The following is a 12,469-nucleotide window of genomic DNA, read 5'->3' on the forward strand; positions in this document are numbered from 1 at the left end:
GCTGGACACTAGGAACTGAGGACTGAACACCAATATTGATTTTATAACACACTATAATCTACCTGATTCCTGAAATTATTCCTACACACTACAGGTGATAATGACCCTTTTCCTCTTGAAAGGTCTTGATCTCCCATCAATTGATCTTCTTTTCTTCTGCTAATTCTTTGTCTGCTACCCCTGGGAATTTCTCTCCCTCTCTAATTTCATAGATCTACCCACTGTGCCTAACAATTTCTGTGCTTGCTTTCTTCTTCAGACCTGAAGAAAAATGCTTTGCATTTAAAGGCTTATCTAATTCCAAATAAAGGAGCTGGTCCAATAAAATATATCACATAAAAAAGTCCTTGCCTCTCACATAACTCCTGGACCATTACAGTTACCACATGTCTCTAGCACTACCATGTCTTATTACATGACATACAAGAATGGATCCTAAATCTGTGGTTAGGGAGTTTTAGGCTAGGGGTTTTAGGCTTTATAACAAAGTTATTGAATTATGGCACAACCTAGGCCCTGAAATCATGGGATTTTTCAGGGTGCATGTGTGGAGTTTTCTTTTTAAATTAAAAACTTCAAATATTAAGTTTCTCAAGAGACTCATGACCTGTTACATCACATACATGTCTGACTTTATGCCCCTAAGAGTTCCAACTCCACCAGTGCTTAGAGGTTCCAGAAATTTGGCAACAGGGGAGCAGCAATTAATGCTGCCACTGCTCCTCTGCCACCAAATTCTTGGACCCATGGGGAGATTCATGGGCTGCATGACATGACCTCATGAGCCAGGTCTGGCCAATGGCCTGGAGGTTGATTACTACTGATGTAGTATATCACAAGTCTTTGTTGTTTTGCAGCCTTAATAAGTAGTTTGTTTGTCACAGGAAAACCCAAGGTGTGCTAGTACTATACAGCAGTGGTTCTCAACCTTTTTTTGTATCAGGACCCATTTGTAAACATTAATGGCCAGTCCCAACCCAGTGCCCCTCACACCCCAGCCCCCCACTGTGTGGGGCAGGTGGTGGATATGTGGGGCATGGGGGTTCACAAACACTGCTATACAAAAATGTAAGAGGGATTTTTTCCATCCCCAAGGTTATTCTTTTTTAAATCTGAAAGACACCAAAATAAATAAGTGGCCTTGTTTCATTTGAAGATGCTAATTCTGAAATGAATCATTGAAGTCAATGGTACACTTAGATTAGAATATTCTGAAATCTTTGAACAAATTGGGGTCATAATTTATAACCGACAATGAAAGAAGGGTTAGAAACACAAAGAGAAGCAATGTTTAGTAAACAATAATAAGCACAGTTTTAATTTTGAGTGAATGACCTGTATTTAAAAAAAATGTTGTGGCATTAGTTTTGATAAATCCTGACCAATGGGAATTGTTTTTCAAGTTACTGTGGAATGGCCTTAATGCTGCGAATAATCCTGTTGGCCAAGACCCCAGTGCTCTGCAGATGAGAAAAGGATGCAGGAAATTCTGTTGTTTACACATATGTCTGTAACACTGAGAAGCGAGAGCAGCCCAGCAAGCCTGAGGGTAAGGGGATTTAATATGCTTGCGAGTTTATGATTTAATTTTTTAATGTTCCTGTTGGGATAGAAGTTGTTGTCATACCCAGGGTGAAGCTGTAGAACAGCAGATGTGCATACCACCTGAAAAGATAATATGTCTGAAAAGAAATGTAATTTTTGAGTACACAACTAGTTTGAACTTTCCTTTCCTTTCCTTTCCAATTTGCCTCCGCTCGGTAAAGTTTATCCAGATATGTAAACTATACTTTGACTACTTAGATATAGTGTTTGCTTATCTAGACTAATCAGGGAAGATTTTAAAATCTTCAGAATATGTTAAGTGCTTTAGATTTTTATAAGTGATGATAACTTCTGAAAAATGAGTGTAAATATGTATTATTTGAAAGCTTCTACTGTCTTGGTGTGTATACGTGTATGTATAAAAGAATCAAAACTTGCTTTATTTTCTATTGCAATAGGAAGAGGTGGTGATGTTTTGGTCATTTTCCACAACCTCATACTGTACTGTACAGAACTTTGTCTCTGGAGTATAGTATTGTTTGAGTTTTGCTGCCGTGCTCATAAATTTCTGTTATTGTTAGCAGGAAGTTTTGTGGTCAGAAAGAATTTCTAATTTCAACAATGTAGATAGTGATAGTTATCTTAATTTCCTTCTGAAAAATACTTGAGTGCAGGCATGATTATGGACTAAGGGAAAAAACAGTGTTAGTCTTTTGCTTAGTTTTATTGCACAAGTGTAATGTAATAGGCTGGCACTACAGAAAGATATATAATTTGTCCACTCTTTGAAGGGGTGGATTCCCAGATGGAATGTGAATATGTGGAATATGTAGACCTATCCCTAGCCAGAGCTCCAAATTCACCAAATGATGTAGAACAGTCTAATAAACACATAGCAAATAGTTATAACAGAGTTTTTGTTCTTTTTTTAAAAATAGTAATGACCTGTCTTTCCATTCTCACTAATTTCATTACAGTTCCCCACATCATCAGTGTTTCTATAAATCAGCCTTGTTCTGTTAAGCATGTCAGAATATTGTTTATTTTGCATCTTCATAGATTTCTGCTGCAATTATTTGCCAGTGCACTGAAGATGCAAAACATTATATAAAAGCTAAGTATTATTAATTGGGCCAATTCTGTCTCATGCACTCAAACATTCCATTGAATTCTGTAGGAGTTTAGGCATGACATTTCAGTCCTTGAACCTAATCTTGCTTGCTTTTTTTGCATTTGTTAAATTCAGCCTGATATTTCCCTTAAAAATATAAAAAAGTTATGCTCTTAATTTCAGATTTGTAAAAGAAATGATTTATCAACATACATGGGCCCTAATCCAGCTGCTAGTACAATCAAAGCATTGCTATTGATTTTTGTAAATCAGAATAAATTAAAAGACTCAAAGGCTCCATCTTGTTTATCCTAATCTGCTAGTTGAATAATCAGATTAGTAAATTGATTAGTCATTATTGTTAAGACCTGCATGTATTCTTCAGCATTTCACATAACACAGCAAGAAACCTGCCCTACTTTTGTTGCACACAGAGGTCACAGTGAGACTGTTGCCACACAGAAGTTTCAGAGGTGGTTGTAAAGCACTGCTGGCCAATAGCAAGTTTTTAATGGCAGCTGCTCTCCACAAAAAATATTCTAGTACAATCTTGTTTCATGGTTCCTATATTTTCTGTTTTTCTTTGAGTTGTCCAGTAGAACTACTGCAACAAGCATGTATCCTCTTCCATTTAAATATTGCATTTTATACTTGCCCCTTTTCCTGAATAAAATGGTTATTGATCACTAGAAATAAATGAAAAACAGCTGGCAGGTTAGTACAATTTAATAATAGTGACAGAAGGACTTGACAAAAAAAAGTCTGTTATAAATCATTGGATCCTTTCATATCTCTTTATAAACAGGCTGTCCTGTAATTTGTAGACTTCATTTTGTGAATATGTTGAATTTGGTTTCATTTATTTTAACCGACTAGATTAAAAACAAAAACAAACAAAACAAACTTGAATTTTCCCAGCACCAGAAGAGGGAGCTATATGCTAAAAGATTCATATTGGGAGGGGGGGGGGGGGGAACAGGCAGTTATGTACCTCTGCTAGCTGTATGGTTAGAGAGAGCTGTGGTTTGAGTTTTTATTTTTTGTTTTCACTTTTTTTCTCTCAGCTCTGATTAACAGCAGAGCTGTGACACCTTTCTGACTGACACTGCCATGATTACTTCTATATAAAATGGTCCACAGAGTGGACTAAACAACATGACTTACCTAACCATAAATCTGCATATGCCTGGTTTAAGTTAAACCTGCTGGGTATATATCCATTCTGTAGAGGAAAATTTCTATGATGGTAGCAGAGATGTATTTTACTATCTTTACTTGAAACTATATATGTTATGGAAAAGTGGTTAAAAAGAACAGAAGAATCTGGGCAGGTCCTTCAAAATTTAAACATGCAGACACGTGCACACTTTTTCAAGAAGGATCCATAGAAATGGATACATAGAAATTTAAGGTTTTATCTTCTGATGTCATTATTTCTTTAAGTTTTAAGCCTCATTCTTCCTTCATTATCTTGGCCTCTGGTTCATGTCCTTTGCTTTTACTTGCTTCCTTCCCTAGCCCAGCAATTTCTGTTTCACTGAATACTTTAAATAGCAATACCAATATAACACTGCCACTATAAATTTATAAGGGTTTAATTGATCCCTTGACCTAACTGCATATCCTGTAATAGGAAATCCTTACTGCTCTTAGGTTTTTCCATATTGTTCTAAGCCAGGGGTTGCAAACATTATTTGGTTGTGGAAAGACCCAGCTCTTGGTAAAGCTGGACCAGTGCTAGTACCCAGATGCTCCTACTACCACTTCCCTCTACGACCAAGCTGAGACATGCCATGGGTGAAGTGCACGGCTGTGGCACAGTGCAGTGTGGTGCTGCTGAGCCCTCTACTGCTGAAGCCCCCTGCTCTGTTAGCCAGATCTATGAGTGTAGGTTGCTGACCCCTGTTCTAACCCTACTAGGAGGCTCAGTTACCTTAATCCACATACAGATAGATAAATGTGCTCTTAAATGGTATTATTAATGGTGAAATGCTTGAGTCCAGCCTCATTACAGAACATAATTGACTCTCTTCATGCCCTGCTCCTAAGATTTTTAATCTATTGTACATTCTTTTTTTTTTGCAGCACAATGAATAAGATTTAATGGACATGATTCAACATTAAAACTTTGTGATCACATAATACTAGCATTCATTTCTTGTGCTGCATGTAGAAGACAGGTGAAATGATAGGAAATATTTTCCTAACATGCCACAATCATTAGGAAAAGTGGCCTGGAGCCAGATATTTTTGTGCAGAACTTTCCACCACCTGTTATGGTCAATGCAATAATCTTTCATTGATTCATTGATAGATCTGTTGTGAAAAGACCTCCCTGAAGGCATTGTACCCAATTCTTTTCTCTTACTTAACTGCATTAAATTCATCAGACCTAGTCTTGATTTTATATCAGTCAAAGTAATAGAAGAGCAAGGATTCTTGTGCCAAATTCAGCCTGGTTTAACTCCAATAACTTTGCTTACCTCCAATAATTCTGCAAGGAAGGAATTGGCTGGATAATTCCTTACTGCTTATGTGTTACTGTATCTTTTCCAGTTGACTTGTAAACCTTTTCTATCATTTTTCTAAATGTTATTGTTGGCTAAAAGTATGTCAGCTTCTCTTCTGCCTGAAACACATAAAGAAAAAATGTGCAGAAAGACTCCAACTTGTGTCCTTACTCATGCAATTAATCTAGTCACTTTCTGTGGGACTATCATGAACCCACCAAATCTTGGTGGGGAGAGGGTTTGTGGGGTGTTTCACAGATTTTTTTTGCAGTTGTACTGATGTGGCATGCGTGGTCTCATTGAAAAACCCATGTTGTGCTGTATCTATTTATATCTCTTTTATCACTTTATAAATTGTTGTGCTTTCTGTATATATCGTTATGATTTTGACTTAGTTCAGCCAAAGAAAATGAGGAATGCATAGTTAAGGGGAAAAAAGAGTAGGAGAAACTGTTAACTATCTCTTGCCACTGTGTTCTGGGACCCTGATGGTTGCCACTCCCAACTGCAGATAAAAAAGGGCCACTCTTGGAAAGGGACCCAAGTTATTGTTTGCTTGTAATGGGAAAAACTGCACAATAGCATAGAAATCTGAGTGAAATGGCCCATTAGCTAGAGAATATTAGCTTTCCATGCCAGGATAGAAATTTCTAGAGGATTCTGAGACGCTTGAGGAATGGGGACTATACTGGTGCAGGGACTTTCTTGAAGGTATTTTAAAGGCTATCTGTGGGGTGGCAAAGGTCCTTGGAATTTCTCAAGCTTTGGAGGATCAGGCTTTGGAGGAGTCCAAGTCCCTAGCAGGATCAGTAGGAAGGCTGGTCTTGGAAAATACCGGCTGGTATCTCTGAGGCTAAATACAGATGGTCAAAAAGCCTGAGGCCGAATCTATTCGGTCTTTGCAGGTCAGTCTAAATTACATAGATTGAACCAATAAGTAAGTGAACAGACATTCAAATCTGATTCCAGAAATGCAGCCACATGCCTGCAGTGGCCCAAGCCAGAAGCCGGGGGCACTAGAGCACACCTCCCTGCTTGGCTGGAGCAGACAGCTTGGGTCAAGGCTAGCCTGCTCATGTTGTGAGGGGGGTTAATAGGGGAGGTGCAAAGTATCCTGGGATGCTGTGACAGTATGTGTGAAAAATCTGTAATGTGGCCTGAAGTTAAATGAACAAATAATCTGATGCCAGGGAGGAACAAAACATATTCTTTTCTCCAGATGAGAAAGAAATGTGGTAAGGCAGAAAGGGGAGAGTATGCTGGACACAGACTATAGCACTGAAAGGAAAGGATTGTTGCAGGAGCTAGAATTGAGATCAGACATGGACGACTGGTGCCTCCCAAGTCTGGGGAGGCACCAGATTGCCAACTGCGGGGGTTCCCCCAGAATCTGATTGCCAACCGGGGGGGGGGGGTGGGAACAGTGGCCAATCACCGAGCCAGTGGCGAAACCAGAAGTGCACTTCCACCGGCACTTCTGGTTTTGCAGCTGGTCCTTCCAGGGTGTGCACGGCTGATCTCAGGGGGTGCACCCCCTATGCATGTACCCCTTACACATCGCCAATGAGATTAGGCATATGCCCTAACTAGTTTAAGTATATAAGGGTTTTGTTACACGTTACTCTTTAAACGTCTGAAAAGTTGATCGGTGTTAGTGTTAGCTTGAATTTAGAGTAGCTGCACATACAGCCTGAAAACCTTCTCTGACTGTCCCTGACTTGCACATCTATGACTTGCCACTGGAGGGCTGGTTAGCCAGGACAGCCTTCTATCCCTGCTGTTAGGTGGAAGCAGGTTGAAGAGATGGGGTGGGAGCGTGAGGCTGGAAGGGGGAGAATTAAGAATGGGGACTGCGTAGTGAAATGGGAGGTGGAGAGGTAATGGGTGGAAATGGTGGTGGGGGCTGGGTGGTGAAATGAAGTCAGCCTGTCACTGAAGCCACTAAAGGATAAAATAAAAAAAAGTAAAAAAAAAATACAATTTTAAAAGAAATATAAAGAGTAAATAAAATAGAGAAAGTCTCCAATTTTAATATATTGGAGTTGAGATTGAGTAGCTCCAGCTAGCTCAGTTCCCACCTCTGGCCCACCCTCCCTCCCTCCCAGATCAGTCTATGCCCCTGTGAGGTGCCCAGGTCACACCCCTAGGGGCAGGAGGGGAAGTTGCCTTGGTGCCAATATCATCCACTGGGTAGTAGAGTTCAACAGGTCGAAAGCTTGTCCACACAGAACAGGAGACTGGGGGAGGGGGACACTGCATCCTGTGATGCTGGCAGACTGAATCTTAGGCACCTTGTCTCTAGAAATTGGCTACACATTCATGGAACACAAGCTGGGTAGCCTAGGCCAGAGAGAAAATTGCCTTGGAGTAGCATAACTTTAAGACACCGAAAGGGTTCTAAAAACTAGTTTATATAGCCTAATGTGTGGACAAGCCAAGGAGTTAAATGTTCTTTGAGCCACCTAAAATTAATGTGTAATAAGACCTTTAGGGGCTTGTCATAGCTGCTGCTTTTATAAAGAATAGTTTCCAATGTATCAGGCTCTTGATATTGGCATATAAACCATATTCAGGATGTGGCAAGGACCAACTCTTCTAGTCTTTAGTGAAATGTTTTCTAGGTATGGTGCACAGTTAGAAAATATGAAGTCCCTGTTAAACTGTTTAGAAATGTTGCCATGAAATTGCTTCTTTAAGTTAGTGTTACCACATTTTTACTGTTCAGTATATCTGTTTCCATTATTGGCTTCATCAAAAGGCATAGTCTGAAGACAGTAGTTCTAAGAATTAGGATTTTTGAATGAAGTTGGAGAACGAAGATGTCTATAGTGCAAGTCTTTATTGTACTATTGTTACCATGAAATAGTACCTATGTTATCTCTACATGAATTACTTTCAAAGTAGGGACTGCTTGAAAGTGGGAGTCATTAACATGTTTGTTAGGTGATTTCACATCTGCTTTCTAGTAAGTAACCCTAGCTGATATGAACGCATACTTAGAATCATAGAAAATTAGGATTGGAAAGGACCTTAGAAGGTCATCTAGTGCAACCCCCTGCCCAAAGTGGGAACTTCCCCAACTAGATCGTCACAGCCAAAGCTTTGTCTATCTGGGTCTTGAAAACCTCCAAGGATGGAGATTGCGCCACTTCTCTGGGTAACCTGTTCCAGTGTTTTCATAGATTTCATAGACATGCGGGCTGGTAGGGACCTTGGAAGATCATTAAATCCAGCCCACTGTCCCAGGGGCAGGAAGTCAGCAGGGATCATAGGATCCCATTTTACTACCCTTCTAGTGAGAATATGCTTCCTAATATGCAACCCAAATTTCCCTTGCTGCAACTTAAGACCCTTGCTTCTTGTTCTGTCTTCTGCCACCACTTAAACAGTCTGGCTCCATCCTATTTTGAACACCCCCTTCAGGTAGTTGAAGGTTGCTATTAAATCCCACTTTAGTCTTCTCTTCTTTAGACTAAATAAGCCCAGCTTCTTCAGCCCATCCTCATCAGTCATGTGCCCCAGCCCCCTCACTATTTCTGTTGCCCTTCACTGGACACTCTCCAATCCTTTCTGTAGTGAGGGGCCCCAAAACTGAACACAGTACTCCAGATGTGGCCTCACCAGTGCTGAATAGAGTGGAATAATCACTTCCCTCAACCTACTGGCGTCACACTTACCAATACAACCCAGTATGCTGTTAACCTTCTTGGCAACAAGGGCACAATGCTGCCTCATATGCAGCTTATTGTCCACTGTAACCCCCAGTTCCTTTTCTGTAGAGCTCCTTCCTAGCCAGTCAGTCCCCAGCCTGTACTAGTGCATAGGATTGTTCCGTTCTAAGTGCAGGACTTTGCACTTGTCCTTGCTGAACCTCATGAGATTCCTTTTGGCCCAATCCTCCAGTTTGTCCAGGTCACTCTGAATCCTAGTTGTACATTCCAGCGTATCTAACTACTCCCCCGCCCCTCCCACCTTGGTGTCATTTGCAAACTTGCTGAGGGTGCACTCTATGCCATGTTCCACGTCATTGATGAAGACTTTGAACAAAACTGGCCCCAAGCCCAACACTTGGAGCACTCTACTTGATACTGGCTGTCAAGTAGACATTGAGCCATTGATTACTACTCTCTAAGCCCAATGCTTCAGCCAGTATTCTATCCACATTAAAGTCCATTCATTCATCCCATACTTCCTTAGTTTGCCTGCAAAAATGTTGTGGGAGACTGTATTAAAAGCCTTGCTAAAATCAAGGTACACCACATCCATCAGTCTCGCCACATCCACAAAGCCAGTCATTTTATCATAGAAGGCAGTCAGGTTGGTCAGACATGACTTGCCCCTGGTGAATCCAAGCTGACTGTTCCTTAGAAATGGTTTTCTTGAGGGTTGCTCTGTGATTTTTCCAGGGATTGTTTCCTGGATCCTCTTTTTTCCCTTTTTTAAATATGGCTACTATGTTTGCCCTTTTCCAGTCATCAAGGACGTGTCCTGATGGCTAGTGGCTTTGCAATCACATCACCCAACTCCCTCAGATCCTTAGTTGCACCCTTAGTAAGGTATCTTTAAAGTACAGTCAGCTTTCTTAACTTACTTAACTGATTAAATACTCTCTAAAAAGAATCCTTGATAAATTTTAAGGTAGTGTAAGGGACCAAGTGTAATCAGGTAATATCTAAGCTGCAAACATATGTTGTTTTTGTTGTGGAATCGATTGTGCTGGGATGCATCTCAGCACAGATTATCCGGTTGCTTGGCAGGTACAGATGTTGTCTCTCAGGATCAGGCTCCTGTTGCTCCTAGGTCTTCATTGATCTAGTCATACAGGACAGTGGCCCTGGGTTCCTGGCCCTAACCAGGGGATCCCCATGGGGTTACCTTGTTCTGCATCATGAAACATACACCCTGGAATCCCTTCTGGTGCAGTTGGAAAAATATGAGCAGCCCTGGGCTGCAGGGATTGTATGATAAGTGAGCAGGTGTCCTCTGCAATAAGGCACAACAGACAGTTACAGTGAATTGTGAGGTAACCATATTTGGGCATTTGGGATGTGACAAGTGAAAAGGATGCCTGTTTGTTCACATGCATGACTGGTGCCTCCTGAGTCAGGGTGCACTTGCCACCCCCCCCGCCCCAGCAGGCAGTGAGAGACTGGGGGTGTCCCCACCGTGGCCAATTGTACCCACTGGAGGGGGTCCCCCTGTGGCCAATTCCCTGCCAGTTGTGCTCACTGACCCAGTAGTGCCAGCGACGCTTCTCCTGGAGCACCCACCCCCCGGCTGGCACTTTCAGGGAGGCCACCAGTGCTCCTGCCTGCCCATCGCCTAAGCCATGAGTGCTGGCTGTGAGGGGGTGCAGTGGCGCTCTCAGGGATTGCACATGCACCCCTGTGCACCCCCTATGCATCACCACTGTTTGTTCATGTTCTGTGCTCCCCTAATTTTTTCTGGTGTGATAAGGGTGACATTTGTTTGCTGTCTTAGCATAGCTGGAAGAAATATATCAGTATAACTGTATCAAAATAACACACTGTTTGGTGCTATAAAGGTACCAGAGATAGAGGTGTACCATTAAGAAGTACTTTCTTGAAAACTTAAGGACCTTGTTGCACGTTGCCCTGTGAGCTGCTCAAATGTTGATTGGTGTTAGTGTTAGTTCCAGTTTGGAGCAGTCGCACATTCAGACCAGCAGGGGCCTTGGGGAATGAATAGTATGAAAATCTCCACTCTCTTTCCCTCCCTTCCCATTCCAGGCTTCCCCCTTGCCCTCTGGCCCTCAGGGCTCCCTTTACCCTCCCTGCCCCTGGATAACCCTCCACCCCTGCCACTCAGCCTGATAGCTCACCTGCACCCCTTGTGTCCTCCAGCTTAATTGTGGCCACTCAGACCAGGGAGTGGTAGAAGCATCAGCAGTGGCTAAGCAGGCAGGTTCCCCTTCCCTGCCTGCTCCCCTGGGAGCCAGCAGATAAAAGGGAGCTGAAAAGGGTAGGATGGTGAGGGACCGGGGTGGGGGGGGGGAGGTAGAGTGGAGAGCTGGGAGTCTGATGGAGTGGGGGAGGCAGTGACCTGATTCAGGCTGGCAGGGGCTGGTGGTGAGAGGCAGTGGGCCTGATCTGGGCTGGTGAGGAAGTGGGGGTTGCGAAGGATGGAGGCCCAATTGGGTGGGCAGGTGGAGAGTGGGCCCAATCTGGGTCAGCGTGCAGGGAGTGTTTACACTAACATGTAGCCTAAAGCAACCCCACATTAGTGTAACATGAGTTGGGTAATACAGAAGTGAAATAAACCTTCTCTGGAGTGGTGTAACCGCCTAAAGGTTGCTTACAACTAGTTTCACATATTGTGTGGACAGTCAAGTGGTTAAGAGCTTCAGGAGCCACCTATTGTTAACAAGTAACAAAGCCCTAACTTTTAGAGGCCGGGGAGAGGGACGGAGAGAGAGTTGTTGTATGTTCCTTCTTGAATAGTTATGAATTCAGAATATTTATCTATCTATTTATCTATTTATTATAAATTTAGCTGTATCTCAGTAATACACTCTTGTACACACTGAAGGCATAGTTCTCTATGGCCTTATACATTTGCATCTAAGCAAAGTTGGTATAAAATGCCAAATGCCACCATTCTGATTTGGTAATATTTTTCTATTCCCATGAATAGAAAGAACAGCTGTACAGGGCAGTTAATAATCTGGGTAATGAACATGAATGACCAAAACTATAAATAAAAAAAGAAATTACTCTTCCTTTCCAGCCTGTAGAAAAACACTTGAGACATGTGGAAGGCTTTTACATTTCTGCTTTTAATGATTTGGGCAGTATTTGTCTTTTTAGGTACTTGGATGCTACAGTGACAAATGGAAAGCACAACAGGTTTACATGGGAAGTAGGCATATTGTTGGGAGTGAATTTGTTTCAGATTCCACAGTTCTGTTATAGGGGTTTTTTGAGGGAAATGTTGTGAAGCCCTGAAAAATGCTGGGGTGACTCATTTTGTTTTGAGTTCATATAAAATAATTGTTGAAAGTAGGTCACTGTTTGGGTGGGTAAAAGTCAGAGGATTATGACCAGAGTGCAATGTGGGTTTTTCTAACATTTTTAAGTAAATATAGGACGCTGCCAGAATACTTCTCAGATGAAAATTTAAACTTTAGACTGAAGAAAAGCAAAATCTAGGATTTTAAGAGTAGTTCAGTGAAACACTTCCCTGAAGCATAAACTTCCTCCACGTGGTAATAACAACACACATGTTCTAGTAGAAATAACCAGAAATTAAAATAATGTTATTATAATAAAGAAAACCAGTTTAG

At 41.7% G+C, this 12,469-nt stretch overlaps 1 protein-coding gene across 4 annotated transcripts in view; it reads left to right on the forward strand.

The window, feature by feature from the left end:
• The first annotated feature begins 1,444 nt into the window (after positions 1-1,444).
• The window catches only part of CCDC102B (coiled-coil domain containing 102B), a 411,063-nt gene continuing 400,038 nt past the window's right edge, over positions 1,445-12,469 (forward strand). For 2 of the 4 annotated variants that reach the window (XM_019490620.2, XM_019490624.2), the window contains exon 1: positions 1,448-1,549. The gene's annotated coding sequence lies outside the window, so the exon portion shown is untranslated. Of the gene's footprint in view, positions 1,550-12,469 lie in introns of all 4 variants that reach the window. The other 2 variants (XM_014606758.3, XM_019490626.2) reach the window with 2 other exon arrangements.

This window comes from Alligator mississippiensis, chromosome 3, assembly GCF_030867095.1.
Source record: "Alligator mississippiensis isolate rAllMis1 chromosome 3, rAllMis1, whole genome shotgun sequence".
NCBI classification, from domain to species: domain Eukaryota; kingdom Metazoa; phylum Chordata; order Crocodylia; family Alligatoridae; genus Alligator; species Alligator mississippiensis.